Source organism: Eptesicus fuscus, chromosome 19 (genome assembly GCF_027574615.1).
Source record: "Eptesicus fuscus isolate TK198812 chromosome 19, DD_ASM_mEF_20220401, whole genome shotgun sequence".
Lineage (NCBI taxonomy): Eukaryota > Metazoa > Chordata > Mammalia > Chiroptera > Vespertilionidae > Eptesicus > Eptesicus fuscus.
The window spans coordinates 9,332,906-9,350,859 of record NC_072491.1 but is presented as its reverse complement, the minus strand read 5'-3'; positions in this window follow the sequence as shown (position 1 = coordinate 9,350,859).

The following is a 17,954-nucleotide window of genomic DNA, read 5'->3' as shown; positions in this document are numbered from 1 at the left end:
TAGCCGCTCCAGGTCCTCGGCCTCCCATCCTTCCCTGCTCCAATGTCTCAGAAACAAGCACTTTTTTAAAAATTAGTAACTAGGAAAAAAAAACTGGCAAGGGCAAACTTTTCTTTAATGGGGAAACGTATAGGATCCCAACCACACAAATCTTTACATGCGTTTGTCATAGTTGTCTCTGTAGAGTAGTATGGATGACTTCATGCAACCATACCCGACCCCACCTTCATTCATCCTCACACCCCTCTACATGCAGGGCAACATCTATCAGTGGGAAAGAGACGGACTTTATTATCTCCAAAACACCTTTAAAGTTTGAGATTAGGAATTGCAGTGTCTCCTTGGTTGTTGCTGTTTTTTAAATGTATTGGGGTGACATTGGTCAACATGAACTTGTAGGTTTCAGGTGTGGGTTTCCATGTTACAAGATCTGTATATTGCACCATGTGTCCACCACCCAAAGTCAAATCTTCTCCAGTCACCATATCTTAGGACCCCAGTGGTTATTAAGGTCTAGTATAGAGCATTAGTCACCAAACATTCTTGGTCACTCACCCATCAGTAAAAATATTTACCTCCCACCCCCTTCCAATGTACTTATCTAGTTTACCCTAAAGAGCATGGACTTAGAAGTTAAAATGTATTCAACTTGCTGCCCACTACCTGTGTCCTTACCCACATCCAAATAGTGCCTTAGTTTCTTCATTTATAAAATGAGGCTATCCCTAAACCGGTTTGGCTCAGTGGATAGAGCGTCGGCCTGCGAACTCAAGGGTCCCAGGTTCGATTCCGGTCAAGGGCATGTACCTTGGTTGCGGGCACATCCCATTGATGTTTCTAACTCTCTCGCCCTCTCCCTTCCTCTCTGAAAAAAATTAATAAAATATATTTTTTTAAAATGAGGATAATAAAAGTGTCTACCCAACAATGTCATTATAAAGATTAAATTAGTTAATGTTTGTAAAGCAAAGTGGTAAGTGCTATATAAGTGTTATATAAAGATTATCATGTAAAATACATATTATATATTAATTATATACAATAATTATATACCTAATATTTAGGTATATTACAGGAAAAAAATCAGTAATCATGATTCAAAACGTGTGTGTGTGTGTGTGTGTGTGTGTTTTCTCAGCACTTTGCATATTCTGTTCCCTCCCTGGGCTGGCTAGATCCTATTTGGAGACCTTTGACTTAACGCTGTGCTGCAAATACAGTAGCCACTGTTGTTTTCTAAATTAAAAATTCAGTTCCTCAATCACACTGACCACATTTCAAGTACTTAAGAACCACAGGACTGGTGGACAGTGCAGATATAACATATTTCCACCATTGCTGAACGTTCTGTTGTACGGCACTGACAAAACGGGGGAAAAACAAGGTCTCAGGCAGGAGGAGCTACTGTGGGACCGTGTTCAAATCAAGCAATAAGATCTCTCTCTGGGCCTCACACCTCCTCTGTAAAATGAAGATTTAAAAAAAAAAAAGGAAATACTTCATGGATGGCTGAGGGAAGGAAATGAGAAAAGGTATGTAAGTCTGGCAGAGAGCCTATAAAATAAAAGAACTTGCAAATGTTAATAGAATTTGAGTGTAATCCAATTCTAAAAGTCTGAAAGGCTAAGATCTTGTTATATCCTTGATTCTACTGGGTAAGTTTATCAAGGATACTACTGATTTTGGAAAAGACATGAGTTTAGTTAACTTTTAGTTGAAAACAGAGCATTCAAGAGAAAATGGGCTTTACTTACTCCTGATTTGTCTTCCCCACCCATAGACCCTGGTCTTTTCCCGACTCATGCCCATCTCAGCGAATGGCCCTGCCATCCACAAACCTGCTGAGCCATTGCCATCTCATCCTCTTTGCCATCTCCTCATCCAATCCCTTTGCCTCCAAAATATTGTAGGTTCAACCTCCAAAACACTTCTCTTCTCTGCTCGTCTGCACAGGCCCACACAGGATGGCGTCCCTCCCGGGCAGAAACCCTTCTGTGGCTCCCCATGGACAGCTTTATACAAGGCTGGTAGGACAGCCCTATGGAAGAGTGCCTTTCACATTGGAGCGTTGCAAACGCTATGTTTATTATAAATATTCTCAGGTAGACTTTAGAGAAGGGCCTTGTTCTAATAAAAGTATTTTACTACAATTTTCCAATGACATGGAAAAGTCTTGGGGAGTGGATGCCTTCCGCTCTCTCTAAAAAATCAGTGAAATGAATATGCCCTGGTGTGATTAAATAAAATACATTTCTGCCCTAGCTGGTTTGGCTCAGTGGATAAAGTGTTGGCCGGCGGACTGAAGAGTCCCAGGTTCGATTCCGGTCAAGGGCACATGCCTGGGTTGTGGGCTCATTCCCCAGTGAGGGGTGTGCAGGAGGCAGCCGATCAATGGTTTTCTCTCATCAATGATGTTTCTATCTCTCTTCCCTCTCCTTTCCTCTCTGAAATCAATAAAAATATATTTTAGAAAAAAAATAAAATACATTTCTTAAAAAGAGAGAGAGGGAGGGAGGCAAAAGAGACATGACAATTAAATGCCATACCTGAGCCTAGACTAAATCCTATATAGGAAAGGGAGAATGCAACAAAAGACATTATTGGCAAAATTAGAGTATGAACATAAAATTAGATAAAAGGTTATACCAAAGTTAAATTTACTGTTCTGGTTATATAAAAGAATATCCCTATTCTTGGACTCTCCACATGAAAGTATTTAGAAAAAGGACCATGATGTATTACTTTACCCATGATTCAGAAAAAATTTCACGTAACATATAATTTAAATATCCTAATATATAAAAACCCTGGGTTGTAACGACCAGTAACAACCGGAGGCTGACCAACCAGAAGTCAGTGCTGGCCCCGCCCCCAAGCAAGTGTTAGGGGCAATCAGGCAGGCAGGCAGAGAGGTTAGGGGTGATCAGGTAGGTAGACCAGCGGTTAGGGGTGATCAGGTAGGTAGACCAGCGGTTAGGGGTGATCAGGTAGGCAGGCAAGTGGTTGGGGGAGATCAGGTAGGCAGGCAAGTGGTTAGGGGTGATCAGGTAGGCAGACCAGCGGTTAGGGGTGATCAAGTAGGCAGGCAAGTGATTAGGGGTGATCAGGTAGGCAGGCGGCCCCTCGCAGGGCTGGCCCCGCCCCCCAGCAAAGAAAGAGGGAGGCCCAGGCCAGCCAAGCCATTGCACCCCAGCCTGTCACCTACAGAGGGAGGCCACCAGTGGCAAGGGCGGGGGGGGAGAGGGGGGGGGCAGCGCTGCACAGATGGCAAGCAGTGGCAGCAGCGGGGGTGGGGCCAGCTGCCTGCAGCCCGGGGAAGGAAAGCCCTGATAGGCTCTGATCTCAAGCCAGGCCTAGGGACCCTACCAGAGGGGTCCCAGATTGTGAGAGGGTGCAGGCCGGGCTGAGGGGACCCCCCTCACCCCGAGTGCACGAATTTCCATGCACCGGGCCTCTAGTTGTATATAAAAGAGAGAAAACACCTACATAAATGATAAAACAGTCCAGCTGGTGTGGCTCAGTGGTCGAGCATTGACCTATGAACCAGGAGTTCACAGTTCAATTCCCGGTCAAGGCACATGCCCAGGTTGTGGGCTCAGTCCCTAGTGTGGGGTGTGCAGGAGGCAGCCAATCAACAATTCTCTCTCATCATTGATCTTTCTCTCCCTCTCCCTTCCTCTCTGAAAGCAATAAAAAAATATATTTTTTTAAAATTATAAAACAAATGGTGTCAAATTTAGTAGGTAAATCTGAGTAAAGAGTATATGGGTATTCTTGGTACTATTCCTATTCTTGAAAACTGTGTCTAAGTTTAAAATTATTTCCAAAAATTTTTTAAAAATATATATATATATGATAAAGCACTAAATAAACTATACTAAATAACTCAAAACAAATGATGTTAGTTATCCACTCTCAAAATAGGCCCAGACTAACAACTATATGATTTTTAAAAAAACAATACATTTTATGCTTTTTATCTAAACAAAAAGTGATTTTACTTTTCTTGCAGAAAAAAAAAAAGAATGCTCCCTGGCCATGGGAACACAGCCTGTCACGGACATTTGTGGCTTTGCTGGCCACTGTATCTTACAAACCAGTTTGTCGCGATCACATTCGCTGCAGGTCCTGGGCTGCAGGAAGTGGGAACAGATACTATGTAACTTACAAATAACATTCACTATGTAAAGAGAATAATCCAAGGTATAACCACACCCCCAAACTGCAGAATGGCACATTTTTTGCTTTGAAGCAGGAAGACCCTGAGACGCATGGAAATACAGTTCAATGCTGTTTTATCAGACAGCCTTGTGGTCACCAGTTAGAAGATATATGAAAAGTTATTTGAACTTTTGTATAAAAAAGGCATAAACTACACAGCTATATTAATTTTACCTTTGCTAGGATTATCCATGATTTTTTTTTATTCTTCTCTGAAATTTACCATCTTCTATAATAAGTACGTATTATTTTTTTTTTTAAAGCCCAATCATGGGTAGGTTTTATTTTAATGTTATTGTTTTTAGAAAAAGGAGGAAGGGAGAGAGAGAGAGCAAGAAACATGATCGGTTGCCTCCCACACGAGCCCCAACTGAGGATTGAACCCACAATCTAGGTATGTGCCCTGACCAGGAATTGAACCCATGACCTTCCAGGGCATGGGACAATGCTCCAACCAAGCCACACCAGCCAGAGCCAGGGGTAAGTTTTTCAACGAAGTAGAAATCATATTCAAGTACTCATACACAAAAAGACACAATAGCTGCTTTATCCTATAGAAAATCCCTAAATTATTTACATATAACCTTCCCTGCCAATAGAGGGAAAATATACAACAAATGCCTTGCTCCTCAACATTAACTTCTGTAAATGACAAATAAAACATAAACCTCAACAAGCAGTCATTGGAAAAACTTAACCTTCTATAATACTCGGTAAAATAAACAAACAAACAAACAAACTAGGTAGAAATAAGCATACAACCTGGCCACCAGTGTGGCTCAGTGGTTGAGCATCGACCCATGAACCAGGAGGTCACGGTCAATTCCAGGTCAGGGCACATGCCCAGATTGCAGGCTTGATCGCCAATAGGGGGCATGCAGGATGCAACTGATCAATGATTCTTTCTCATCATTGATGTCTGTCTGTCTCTCTCTCTCTCTCTCTCTCTTTCCCTTTCTCTCTCTCTCTCTCTCCTCTTTCTCTCTGAAATCAATAAAAATATATTTTAGCATGTTAAGCTGGTGACTGACACTATACTTTCCATCCAGACCAGTCAGTCACTGGTGCCGCCAGCATATCGGTGAAAACGGATATCGCGGGCTAAACGGAAAGGAAGACAAAATAGGCTTGGCGCTTAACGTGTTAAAAAATAATAATTATATACAACCTGCAAAGTTAGAACACTGTATTAAGTTAGTAAAGTGCCAGATTAAATAAAATTCAACAGAAACTTTTTAAATATTATCAGAAGAATCTATTTCAAGAAGCAATGTTATTTTCTAGAATACTGGTATAGATAGATCATTCATATTTTTATGTAAAGAAAAAAATTCAAGCATGATACAATTAAAATTCATTTCTTTAAAAAAAAAAAAGTAAAAAATTATATAGTTTAGAGCCAGATAGGCCTGGGTTCACAGTCTAATTCTGCAATTTATTAGCTGTATAACTTCTTGTAAATGACTTAACTGTTCTGTGCCTCAGTTTTCTTACTAGTAAAATTTGTAAAAGTGGGGAAAATAATCTCTACTCCCTAGGATTATAAAGATAAAGCATAACAGAAGTAAAGCACATAAATATAAGTAAATAGTAAGTGCCTGGCAAACAGTAAGTGCTCAATAAACAATGGATGTGGTGGTGGTAGTAAATATTGTTGCGACTGAGATAATCAAATATAAAGTTTTACCACTTACCTGAAAAGGCAGGAAATAGCAAATGAAATCTTGACGTGCCTGATTCACAGGTCCTGGCCAGTTCTACCAAGGTCCCTCCTCTATATCTGTGCCTCTCTGATGACTCTTTGTACGTTTTAAGTTGAGATAAACAAGGAATGTTCACAAGCAGGACAAACCGTACGTAAACAAGCTGTCCTTTGGCAACAACCACCCAATCACACTCCTCACCTGGTCTCCCTCTGACTCTGTATGGAGCCACCCCTGACACCCATCTCCAGCCCAGGTTTCTACCCAAACCCATCTCCATTGGGACTCAGGGACCCGGGCTGCCTCTGCTCTCATGGTTTTACCATCTCAGTATCTGGCCCTCACTACCCCCTGAAGGGAAGGGAGAGCTGGACGTTCGCACAGGTCTTGTCACTGCCTCAGTCCAGAAGAGACACACTGGGTTTTGGTCAGCACCAGGCAAGCTGGGAATTGTGCAGCTGGGAAGGAGAAAAACGATACACTGATGAAAACGACCAATGTCTACTATGGCCTCATGTTACTTTCACTTTTTAGTTGTGAAATATTGGAATCATAGAACCCCAAGCACTGCTGGCAGCCATCTCAGCCCCATGAAGGAAGTCTGCCCTCAGATGCAGCTCACATAGTGGAAGCCGAACAGAGAGAGGAAGAGAAACGAGACCTTGACATCATCAAGCCTTATCTGTAGTCTGAACCATCTGTCTGGTCTTTTTAGGTGAAATGAGGCATTCCCTCTAGTGTTTAACTCAGTATAAGTTGGCTTTTCTGTTGATTTCAACAGAGACTCCTAATTCATAATACCAACACTCTGACCCAGCCAAATTGAGTCACTTTTGGTTCTCTAAAATACATTTATTTTTATTTCAAAACTAGAGGCCCGATGCACGAAATTCGTGCAAAAGTAGGCCTTCCTTCCCCCGGCTGCCGGCACCAGCTTCCCTCTGGCACCCGGGACCCAGGCTTCCCTCACAGCCCCGGCTTTGTCTAATTAGCATATTACACTTTTATTATTGTAGATAAGCCCAAATGAATTTAACATAATCAACAGAAAAAGCATGATCTGGGCCCTTGTTGTCACAGCTGAAGAGCAAAATGACCATCAGCGACATCTAGGAAAGCTTTTCAAAACTGAGAACATGGCAGCTGTGGAGGAGTACCATTCCTAAGTGTTAACGTGTCGATATATCGGTCATTTTAGGGCATCTGCCTGGATAAATGACCGTGGGCTGCTCTCTGAGGCCCAAGCTTCTCTCAAAACTAGCTGCTAAGCAATCATGTTGGACGCTACTGAGGAGAAACGGCACAGTGTAAAGACCCTCATCTGGGGCCTGACGACTCCTGTATGAAAAGCACGTGGGTAGAAAAACTCCTGTTGAGTCAAAGTTGTGCTTCCAACTTCCTGGTGTGGTCATCTGAATGGGGAAGTGTGTGTCCCGCTCGGTGTATGCCACGCAGCTCCAACCAGTGTGGCTGAGTCAAGTGGAAAGCGCTTCAAGCTAACATCAAAAGGGGGAAATGGAGAAACATTTTCAGTCCGGGGAGACAGACTCTCCCCTCCCTTCGTACTATAATTCCCTCATTCTCTCGCCACACTTAAACCGCTAGAGAAGCCCCCAAGAAAAGTGATAGAACAGCATTTACAAGTTGCCAAGGGAGACCTTCTAGAAATAGCGTGGTGAATGAAACACTTGGTCTCCTCAGTCATACCAATTCATCTTTTCGTTGGTCACTAGATATTTTTTTTTTCTTGTCTCCTTCAGCCCTCTTGGTGTTGAAAAAAACTGAGGTAGGTGTTTAGACTTCCGTAGCAATGATGGATGAAGTAGGTCTATTAAACATTTTTTTAAAAATTGAAGAGTTGGCAATTTGGCAAGATGGGCCCACAATTGGATGAGCCTTTCAAATGCAAGGCTAACTTGTTATACACTTTTACCTGCTGCACATCTCAGAAGAGCATTTCTATTAGCTTATCTGTCATTTCAGATGTAAGTTGAAGCACTCGTGTCAGTTGTATAAATCTCCATGAAATACTAAAGAAAACCATGTGCCTCGTTGCTTGTGGATGCCGTTTTTGATCTCACTGAAAAAAGAAAAAAAACATAGGGAAAGGTAAGGATATACCTATCACTTGTGTACACTGAATGAGAGAATGCAATTCTAGAACAGTGGCAGAAAATAAAAAGTCAGCAAGTGACTCATAAGGACAAGCCCTGAAATAGCTCAGCTTTGCATATGTGTGACAGAGCTGCTAACGACTAACTCATGAAATAGAACAATGAATCACTGGGGACTAGATGTAAAAGCCCCAATGAAGTCCACCTACATTTGTAGAACCAGAAATGCCACTGACTTTCAGCAAGCACGGCTCTCAGCATCCTGGGGGACGGGAGAGAAGGTCAGCTACTGGTACGTTCCATGGCACCAGCCCCCTCACTTTATTCTCCCCCTGCCTGTCTGGGGAGCACAGGTGTTCAGTGGTTAAGCCCCAGGGGCCACGCCTCTGCTGAGGTAGGTCTCTCTGGTTCCTCTTCTTCTCGCCTCAGGCTGCTGAAGGCTCTTCCCTCTTTCAAGGGGACACCGCCCTTTTCCTCGGTGGCTTCACTCCTCCCTTCCCAGCCTGGACATGCAGGTTTGCTAGCTTTCCCTGGTCTCTGCTCCCACCTCACACACGTGCCTGTCCTCTCCATGCCGAGACCTCCCTGCAGACCCGTTCAGGTAAGCAGGCAGGGAAAGAACAGCAAGTGTGGGGGAGCCTCGGGGCTCAGGAAATCTTACCAGCTTCTCACCTCCTGGGCCCTGGCTAGGAGACAGGTAGGCTAGTAAGCGAGGACAGCGGAATAGGGCAACTGAGGTAGCTAAACAGCAGTTTGCAGCCATCCAGTAAATCCTATCTTCCCTAAACCAGGGACACTTAAGAGTAAATGGTTTGAACTTCTCCTCCCCAAACAGAGGGTGAACAGCTTAAATCTCCTACCCAGGGAGACAGATACAGAAATCCAACTAGTGCCATTTGCCAACCACACCCAAGGACAGATGAAGCTAAGAGAATAAACCTCATTTTGGTCCATCAGCATAAAGCTGATGAATGTTCTACTGAGATCCTCCCCTAAGACCCCCCTAAACACCCAGCCTTTAAAACCCCTCAAAACAAAGGTCTAGTGAGCCCTTTCCCTCCCAGGAGCACACTCCTGCTTCCCCCTCTTTTTCCCCCCACAGGCATGCATCTCCTAAACTCTAAGGGACCCCATGAGGCTTGCAACCAGGGCAGCCATGGGCAGTGCCAGGTCATCCCAGGCAACCCCCCTGAACCTGCCCCCAAGGCCCCCTTCTCTCTGGCTTCTCAGCCAAAGCAGCCCAGCCTGGGCTCAGTTCCCAGCCCTTCCTAGTGTCACGTCCCCAGCTTTCACAAACGTCCTCGAAACTTCACCTGGACTCGTGTTGTGAACTTTTTCCTGCACGAAGTCAAGAACCCACACACTACTGCTGGCCCTAGGCAGACCCACTCAGGGCCAGGTCCCCTTTCCAGAAACAGCTAAAACCCCTGACTCCCGGAAGTCCCTGGGCCTCTGCATACTCCCGAGTTCTCTGTACTGGATCGTATCATGAGCACGGCGCTCACCTCTCCCTGGCACTTGCTGGACCACCTGTGCGACCTTGGGCACATCACTGAACCCCTTTGAGCCTCAGTTTTCTCACGCCTGAGGTTGTAGGGAGGTTTCAGGAAGATAGTCCCCTTAGCACAGTGCCGGTACATTCTGAGAATTACCATGAGGACTCTGGCCCAAATCTGGTAGCCACGACCCAGCACCTGAAGAGGTCATGCCTGGCATGGCGGGGCCTCCTGGACTTTGCTCCATCCCTGCAGCCAGCATCCATTCCGATTGCTCAGCACCTGTGCCTTCCTGGTTGCTAAACATTTTTCATCTTGATGCTGGCTGTACTATGCGTGCCGAAAGCAAAGTCAGAGAAATGTGTGCCGTTGGGTCATTAAAGCACAGGAGGGGTGAGGCGAGAATCACAAGCAGGAGCATGGAGGAATGGGAGGGCGGCGGATGGCAAGGTGTCTTCTGTTTGCAACGCGATAGGCAAACAGGATCTTCCTGGCTTTCAACATAACAGACGACTGTGAGGAAGATGGCTGTGTCAGTCTTCTGTGGTGCCATAACAATGCCACAAACTGGGCCTTAAAAACAAGAGAAATTTATGTTCCCACAGTTCGGGTGACCAGAAGTCTGCCCTCCCTCTGAAGGCGTCGTCCGGGCCACGTTCCCTCTGTAAACTCCAGGAGGGAATCCCTCCTTCCCTCTTCCAACGCCCGGTGGCCCGGGTGTTCATGGGCTCTGGCAGCGTAGCTTCAGACCCTCCCTCCCCCTTCACAAGGCCTGGCCCCGGTGGGTCTCTGTGCCTCAAGTTCCCCTCTGCCTTTCTCTTTCAGGAACATCTGTCATTGGAGTTAGGGTCCATTCTAAGTTCAAGATGATATCATCTTGAGGTCTTTAATTACATCTGCAAAAAAAATTTTTTTTTTCAAATAAGATCACATTCACAAGTTCTGGGGTTAAGACTTGACCATATCTTTTGGGGGAACCCATTAGTTTGTACTATCAGCCCAATACAATGATATGCAAAAGCAGTGGCTGATACACGTCTTCATAGATTTTCAGAAGGCTAATTCTACGTTTTACCCAAAATGTTCCTCGGCACCCTTCAGCTGCTCTTCCTCCAGGGGAGAACCTGTCTTTTTCAGCTTCTAAAATCCACTTGCATTCCTCGGATCATGGCCTCACCTTCCTCCCATCTCTACTTCTATCACCACATCTTCCTTCTCCGACTCGGGCCCACCTGCCTCCCTCTTATAAGGACTCTCATGATTACATTAGGCCCATGCAGGTAATCCAGAATAATCTTCCCATATCAAGGCCCTTAATGTAATCACATCTGCAAAGTCTCCTTTGCTGCGTACGGCAACCTAATTTGGGGGGGGGCTCTTACTCTGTTGACCACAGTTGGAAACTTAGGTTTTATTCGAAGAGCAAGGAAGTGAAACCAGCAGAATAAGAATCACAAAGCCGAGGAAGAATCATACTGGACAGCAGAGACACAAGGGTTAGTCATGGCCAGAGGATGTAAAAGTTAACATGGAAGACCCCCGTGCAATATCTTGAAACTGATGGAATATCTGGTCACGTGGAGGGCAACTAGTATAGAATCTATTTTTTTCATAGTCTGTGTTTGTTTGGTCTTTCTCAGTTAATCCTTTGAGGTTTCTATGAAGCCCCAAGCCCCAGGACACCTTTGGTTATTGTTACAGGTGAAGACCTGGACACGGTGGACAAAGGATGACTATTTTGGCCAAGATTCTATGCCCACAATGAGTGGGCCAGGGGGACCGTCATTTTAGCAGGTACAGGCCCACAACACCTTACCAAAGCATTGCCCAGAAGGGACAGGTCCTAGAACCAATTCAAGAATAAGGAAATGGCCAATTGGCAATGGGGAGAAATGTCATAAAACTACCAGAAAGCTAAGAGTGTAGACTACGTTGGTTTCTGGAAAGGCTCTATTCACAACACTAAGTAGAAAGAAAGCACAGAATTGTTCCGTAAGGCATAGTAAGCTAGTAAAGCTTTGAATAGCGTTTTAAGTTTTCTCTGAAGTTTGTGAAGTTTACTCAAACATGCTTGTGCTTCTCCCAACAGCTCCCTGTCCCTCATCTTGCACAGAGCTGCTCAAAACTACCCACAATGCCCTCCAGCGGCTGCCTTGGGGTTGCCTCTCCTTCTCCTGTCTTCCCTGGGTTTCTAATCCAACTCCACCTGGCTTCAGCTCTCTTTACCTACCTCCCTGCTGTCTTGTTTCGTTGACCTGTTAGGATAAACTTTCCGAGTTCACTGGCTGCCCGACCCCATCTGGGAGTCTTGGTTCCCCTTTCAGGGCTGCGGGTAAGAACCTCAGGCTCCCCGCCAGGCCACTCAGGGTCAGACAAGCCAGGCCCGCCCAGCAGGCTTCACCTCCAAGGAGGGGAGCAGAGAGATCCGATATGATCATTCCTTCCCAGAAACACATTGCCTGAAAAAGCTACAGGTTCCTTACCGATCCGCAGGAAAGCGGGATTCAGTCAGAAAATTTTCACAGCAACACAAATCTTAGAGCTGACGCTGAATCTTGGGGTCCAGAAAAGATGTTAACAGTTATCCGATGACACCTTAATAGGGAAAAACAAGCAAACAAACATGCCCTTCAGGAGACTGGAAGAAAAAGAGCTCGGTTCTGATGTGTAATTATCCCTTATATCAAACTATACGGTAAGGGTGGGGAAGAGGGCAGAATAGCATAACAATTTGCAAACACAGATTCTGGACCCAGATTTTCTGGGCTCAACTCTGCCGTTGATTGACTGCTGCTTTTGGATGTGAGGCCTAGCAGCTCTTCATGCTCATTTCTACACCTGCTCAATCAGGACAACAGTAGTACCTAGCTCTCTGAGTCGTTTTGAATAGTGCCTGGGATGCAGCAAGCACTCAGCGTGTGTTAACTGCTAGTATTTTCATGGGATGTTTCCAACTACATCACCGATATTGGAAACCGCTTACATAGCCCATCCAGCGTTGTCAGCAAGTGGCACGCGTGCACAGAACCTCACAGAGCAATTAAATTGCGTCTGGTAACACAAAGCCCCACAAAAGCATCTTGGTGGCTGCTGGGTAGGAGGCCGAAGCATGTTCTGTCTGGTGCTTGGTTTGTTGGTGAGGCAAGATGCTAATGAGACCACCGCTGTAGAGGTAAACCCAGCATTCATTCTGTTCTATGACCCAAACGGAAGTCTTTGCTTCTCCAACCATCCCTCAGGCATATGCCATTGGCCTTAAGGACGCCTGGCAACCACTGTTGGCTATTTTTGGACTAAGGTCACTATTATTAGAGTAATTGCCACAGTTTTATGGGCAACCTATGATGGGTTATTAGGATCCCCTTCCTGAATTAATAAGGATACATTTTGCCACCATCAACAGAATTGGATAAAGGTAATTCAAAGACAAAGAGGAGAAGAATTCCTATGAGGATATACTAATACACAACTTCAAAGTGTACTTCCAAACAAAATACTCATAAAAGAGGCAGAAAAGAGACCTGCTTGCATAATCTTGGATAAGTCAGTTTCACTTCACCAACTGAAGTTTCCATTTCCTTATCACCAAGACGGGGGTGGAGGGGTGGCGGGGGGGCGGAGATAGTGGCCTAGATCAGCCTTATTAGAAAGCAAATCCTTTTTCACAAAAAAACACCCAGAATCTCACATAGTTATTAGAAACACTATCCTAGAGGATCTGTAATGAGGAATGGCTCATTTACTATGCCCCCAGCAGCCCACCTGGCTCCGACAAAGGTTTCCTCCTCAAGGCTCACACAGCACTGCCTCCCCTCAGCCCTTCTCTGTGCCCTTGGGTCTAAACACTATTCTAATTTACAGACTCCAGGTACATATAGGAGTCTGAATGTGTATGCGTAAGCTTGGAGACTGAGAGAGGAGAGACCCTAAGTAAGTGTTCCATTCAATTATTCTGGGTTATCTTGATACAGGCTGGGTGGCGGTCTCTGAGGTCATTTAATGCCCCTTGTAGGTAATCTCACTGCATTCCCTCTCAGGCATTTCCTTCTCTATAGAAAACAGTATGGTGGCCCCTCTACAGCGGCTGCACCATTTACCTTCCCACCAGCAACGTACAAGGGTTCCGATTTCTTCACACCCACACCAACATTTGTTGTCTCCTTCCTTCCTTCCTTCCTTCCTTCCTTCCTTCCTTCCTTCCTTCCTTCCTTCCTTCCTTCCTTCCTTCCTTCCCTCCCTCCCTCCCTCCCTCCCTCCCTCCCTCCCTCCCTCCCTCCTTCCTTCCTTCCTTCCTTCCTTCCTTCCTTCCTTCCTTCCTTCCTTCCATAGTAGCCATTTTAATGAATACAAAACTCCAACAGATGTTTTTAAGATCATTTGGGTGGGAGGGCTTGCTGACCCAACCTAATCAGACACCTGCCAATCAAGCTATTTAATACTATAATCAGGGGGCTTCCTGGTACTTGCCCCTCTACCCCCACCTCAGGTATCCACCATTTATTTCTGGGACTATCGAGGCTCCTAGGCCACAAATCCCAATCACCCCAGGCCGCTCGGTTATCCCTCCCAAACTCCTCTTGCTCCTGAAAGGCAGGCTCCGGCTGACCCACACATTAGTCTTTAATCACCTCTCTGATACCTTGGAAAAATGCTTATACTCACTTTTTTAAAGAACATTTTTAATACCAGCTTTATTGAGGTACAATTTATATACCATAGAATTTGTCCTTTTGCCCTAACCAGTTTGGCTCAGTGGGTAGAGCGTCAGCCTGCAGACTGAAGGGTCCCAGATTCAATTCCGGTCAAGGGCATGTACCTTGGTTGTGGGTACATCCCCAGTAGGAGGTGTACAGGAGGCAGCTGATCGATGTTTCTCTCTCATCGATGTTTCTAACTCTCTATCCCTCTCCCTTCCTCTCTGTAAAAAATCAATAAAATATATATTTTTAAAAATTTGTCCTTTTGCCCTAGCTGGTTTAGCTCAGTGGATAGAGTGTCAGCCTGCGGACTGAAGGGTCCCAGGTTCAATTCCAGTCGGGGGCATGTACCTTGGTTGCAGGCACATCCCCAGTAGGGGGCGTGCAGGAGGCAGCTGATCAATGTTTCTCTCTCATCGATGTTTCTAACTCTCTATCTCTCTCCCTTCCTCTCTGTAAAAAAATCAATAAAATATATTTATTTTTAAAAATTTGTCCTTTTAAAATAACATTTTTAAAGATATATTTTTATTGATTTCAGAGAGGAAGGAGAGGGAGAGATAGAAACATCAACGAAGAAAGAGAATCATTGATTGGCTGCCTCCTGCACACCCCACACTGGGAATCGAGCCCGCAACCCAGGCATGTGCCCTGAGAATCAAACCGTGACCTCCTGGTTCATAGGTCGACGCTCAACCACTGAGCCACACCAGCTGGGCAAGCATTGTTTCTTTCTTCGCCATCATGATATTTTGTCAGCAGAGAGCACTGGAGAAACATGGCACAAGGGTTGTGCTTCCAGCGTGTTCAATGGCCATGCGGGCCACTGCTCCAGTGTCTGGCTCTTGCAACATTGGTGCCTTCTCTAGCATCTGGGTCCTCCAGCAGCACCTAGCAGCCCGCAGTTTATCCTTGGCACCTCCCTCAGGTAAGCGTTCTCATAAACAGCTTTCCCCAGCATCCCAGAGAATGAATTCCCAGCGCGTTCTAGGGGGTAGGTTTTCAGCAAGTTCCACTGGATGGTGTGGCCGTGACTTGTCTGTCCATCAGTAAGACAAGGTCTGTGCCCTCTCCAACAAGGTCTGGATCTCAACTGGGGGTGGGGATATGGGTCTGCCTGGCTCTCTCCATCTGCTATTCCTGCTTCTTTAGAACTCTTTTTGCTTCTTGCTAGCCGATCCCTTATTATTCCAATCGCCAGTTACAGTTGATAGTTCTTTAGGTTCACCTTGGATCGAGCGGCTCCTCTCTTCCTGATGGGCTCTGCATGTCACAGATGGCAAATGAGACCTGGCTCTGACGCCCCGGACTGGGCCAGAGCCCCCTCTTCCTCTGGGCTCTTCAGTTACGCAAGTCAATCCTATTTTTTCTTTGCTTGAGCCATTCGGAGTTGGGTTTCTGCCTCTGGCAGAATCTCAATGACATAAACCACAAAAGGAGAAGGAACTATGAAGGTTCACACATCAAAAGTCATCTACTTAGTCCTGGTCGGTTTGGCTCAGTGGAGAGAGCATCGGCCTGCGGACTGAGGGGTCCTGGGTTCAATTCCGGTCAAGGGCACATGCCAGGGTTGTGGGCTCGGTCCCTAGTGGGGGGTGTGCAGGAGGCAGTGATCGGTGATTCTCTCTCATCATAGATGTTTCTGTCTCTCTCCCTCTCCCTTCCTCTCGGAAATCAATAAAAATACATTTTAAAAAATGTCTTCTACTTAGGGGGCAGTATGAGAACTATTTACATTTCCATTGTGTGAAGGAGAAATTTGAATGTTATGGTCAATTTGAGTTGTAGGACCATACTATACCCAATGGAACCAATGGGTGAGAGACATGATCTCAGTTCATTGTGAAAGCATGAGGAAGAACTTTCCAGCGATTCAGTGGAATGAACTGCCTTTTCCATGGCGAGGGCCCTGTCCCTGGTGGTGTTGGGGGGACAAGGGGGGACAGTCACACTCAGGTATGCTATGAAAGAGATTATTGCATTGGGTGGGAAATGCAACTAAATGACCTATTAAGTTCCTCCCAGATCTAAAATTCTACTATTAGGTTTGTGGAAATTCCTTAGCCCAAACCCCATCAGACAGTCCCAGTTAAGAGAAAACCAGACAAGGACTACATTGTGTATCATGTGAATCCCTCGGGATTGGAACTTTGGTTACTGCCGGATGTTATCATTAGATGCAAAGAAAAAGGACTAAGTCACCAGATAGGCGTGTTTAAATAAGACTTCTTGGCCCTGCTAAGAACACAATGTTTTGCATGAAAAACAGGAAAGCAATCACTGTAAATAAAATCATTCTGAAAATAAGCATATTATTATTGTTATTGTTTTGGATTACAGCAACCCTTTATTTTACCCTTATGACACCTATCAGTCCATACTAAAGCTTTCTCAGTTTCTCTCCCTCTTCCTCCCCCTCCTAAAAGTCCTCTCAGTGTTTTTACCCCCGTCCTCCCTGCAGGTCTTCTTCATTGGAGCAGAACACCCTGCTAGCATCTCCCTTCATCCTTGCAGTCAGGGTCTTGGGCGAAAATAAGCATATTTAAACACTTAATTTTAATTTGCCTTAAGCATATTTACCTGACTCAGAATTAGGTTGCTTAAATGACTAGGTAAATATAAAGAGTTCCAAGATCCCAGCTTCACACAAGGTATGGAACATTAAGCTGGAAGGCAGCCAACATTGATTCTGTTCCTGCTTTTTATAGTGACCTTGGGACGAGCGGGCGGGGTGGAGGGGAAGAAGAAAAAGAACTTGATTTTGCTGAGCTTTGGCTTATCCCAGTACAAGAATTTAAAACACAACAACACAATAGTCACACCCACATCACAGAGTTTGTGAAAGTTAAACAGGAAATGCCTACAAAAATAGAAAACAATGTATTCATTATGAACATAATAGGTATTTTTAGTCAGAATCTTTTAATACAAAGGTTTTGGGGCATAAATTATACTGAAAGCGGCATTATTTAGCCAATTATTTCCCAACACCCTCTGAATTAATATAACTTTTAAAGATATCCAATCAAAAACTCAGCTAGTTCTAACACACAGGATAAGTTGGTTTAACATATACCATAAAAAAAAACAACCAAACACCATAGCAAGTGAAACTGAAACCTATAGAAAATCAGTAACAGTGGACTCAAAGGCGTAACGTACTCAGGAAGTCAGAGGCAATTTATATGGAGTAGTCCTCTAGACCAAACATTTCAGCAAATCAGATCATTCCTCTTCACTATCAATACTTTTTTCCTTTTCTGTAAGAGGAAAATATCCAACCACAGCTCCATCTCAGGCTTTGTGGAGCAAAACTTGCTTTCAAGTTTAATCACTTGCTTTGTCCTTCTATTTGCGCTTGTTCTGTTTATTTTTTGTATGCAGACCGCATCCTGAAGGGGAAACCATTTTTAAACCTAATTCTTACGGATATCCTCATCCCAGGAACGTTTGGTGATTGCTTCTTTACTCCTTACTCAGGCTGAGGAAAGGCAGGAACTGGTTAGAGGCAAGAAGGGCCGGGCCTGCCCCAGAATTAAGCCTTCAGAGTCTGGTCCATTAAAATCAGTTTCTAGAGCACATAGATCCATCCATGTTCAAGTCACTCCAAAGCCTCGTGTATGATTCAGGGATCATCATCCGCTGCCCGGACCCATCACAGAAGAGCCCCAACACTCTCCAGCTGAAGGAAAGGGGCTTGGGAAAGCACATTTGCGATGTTCT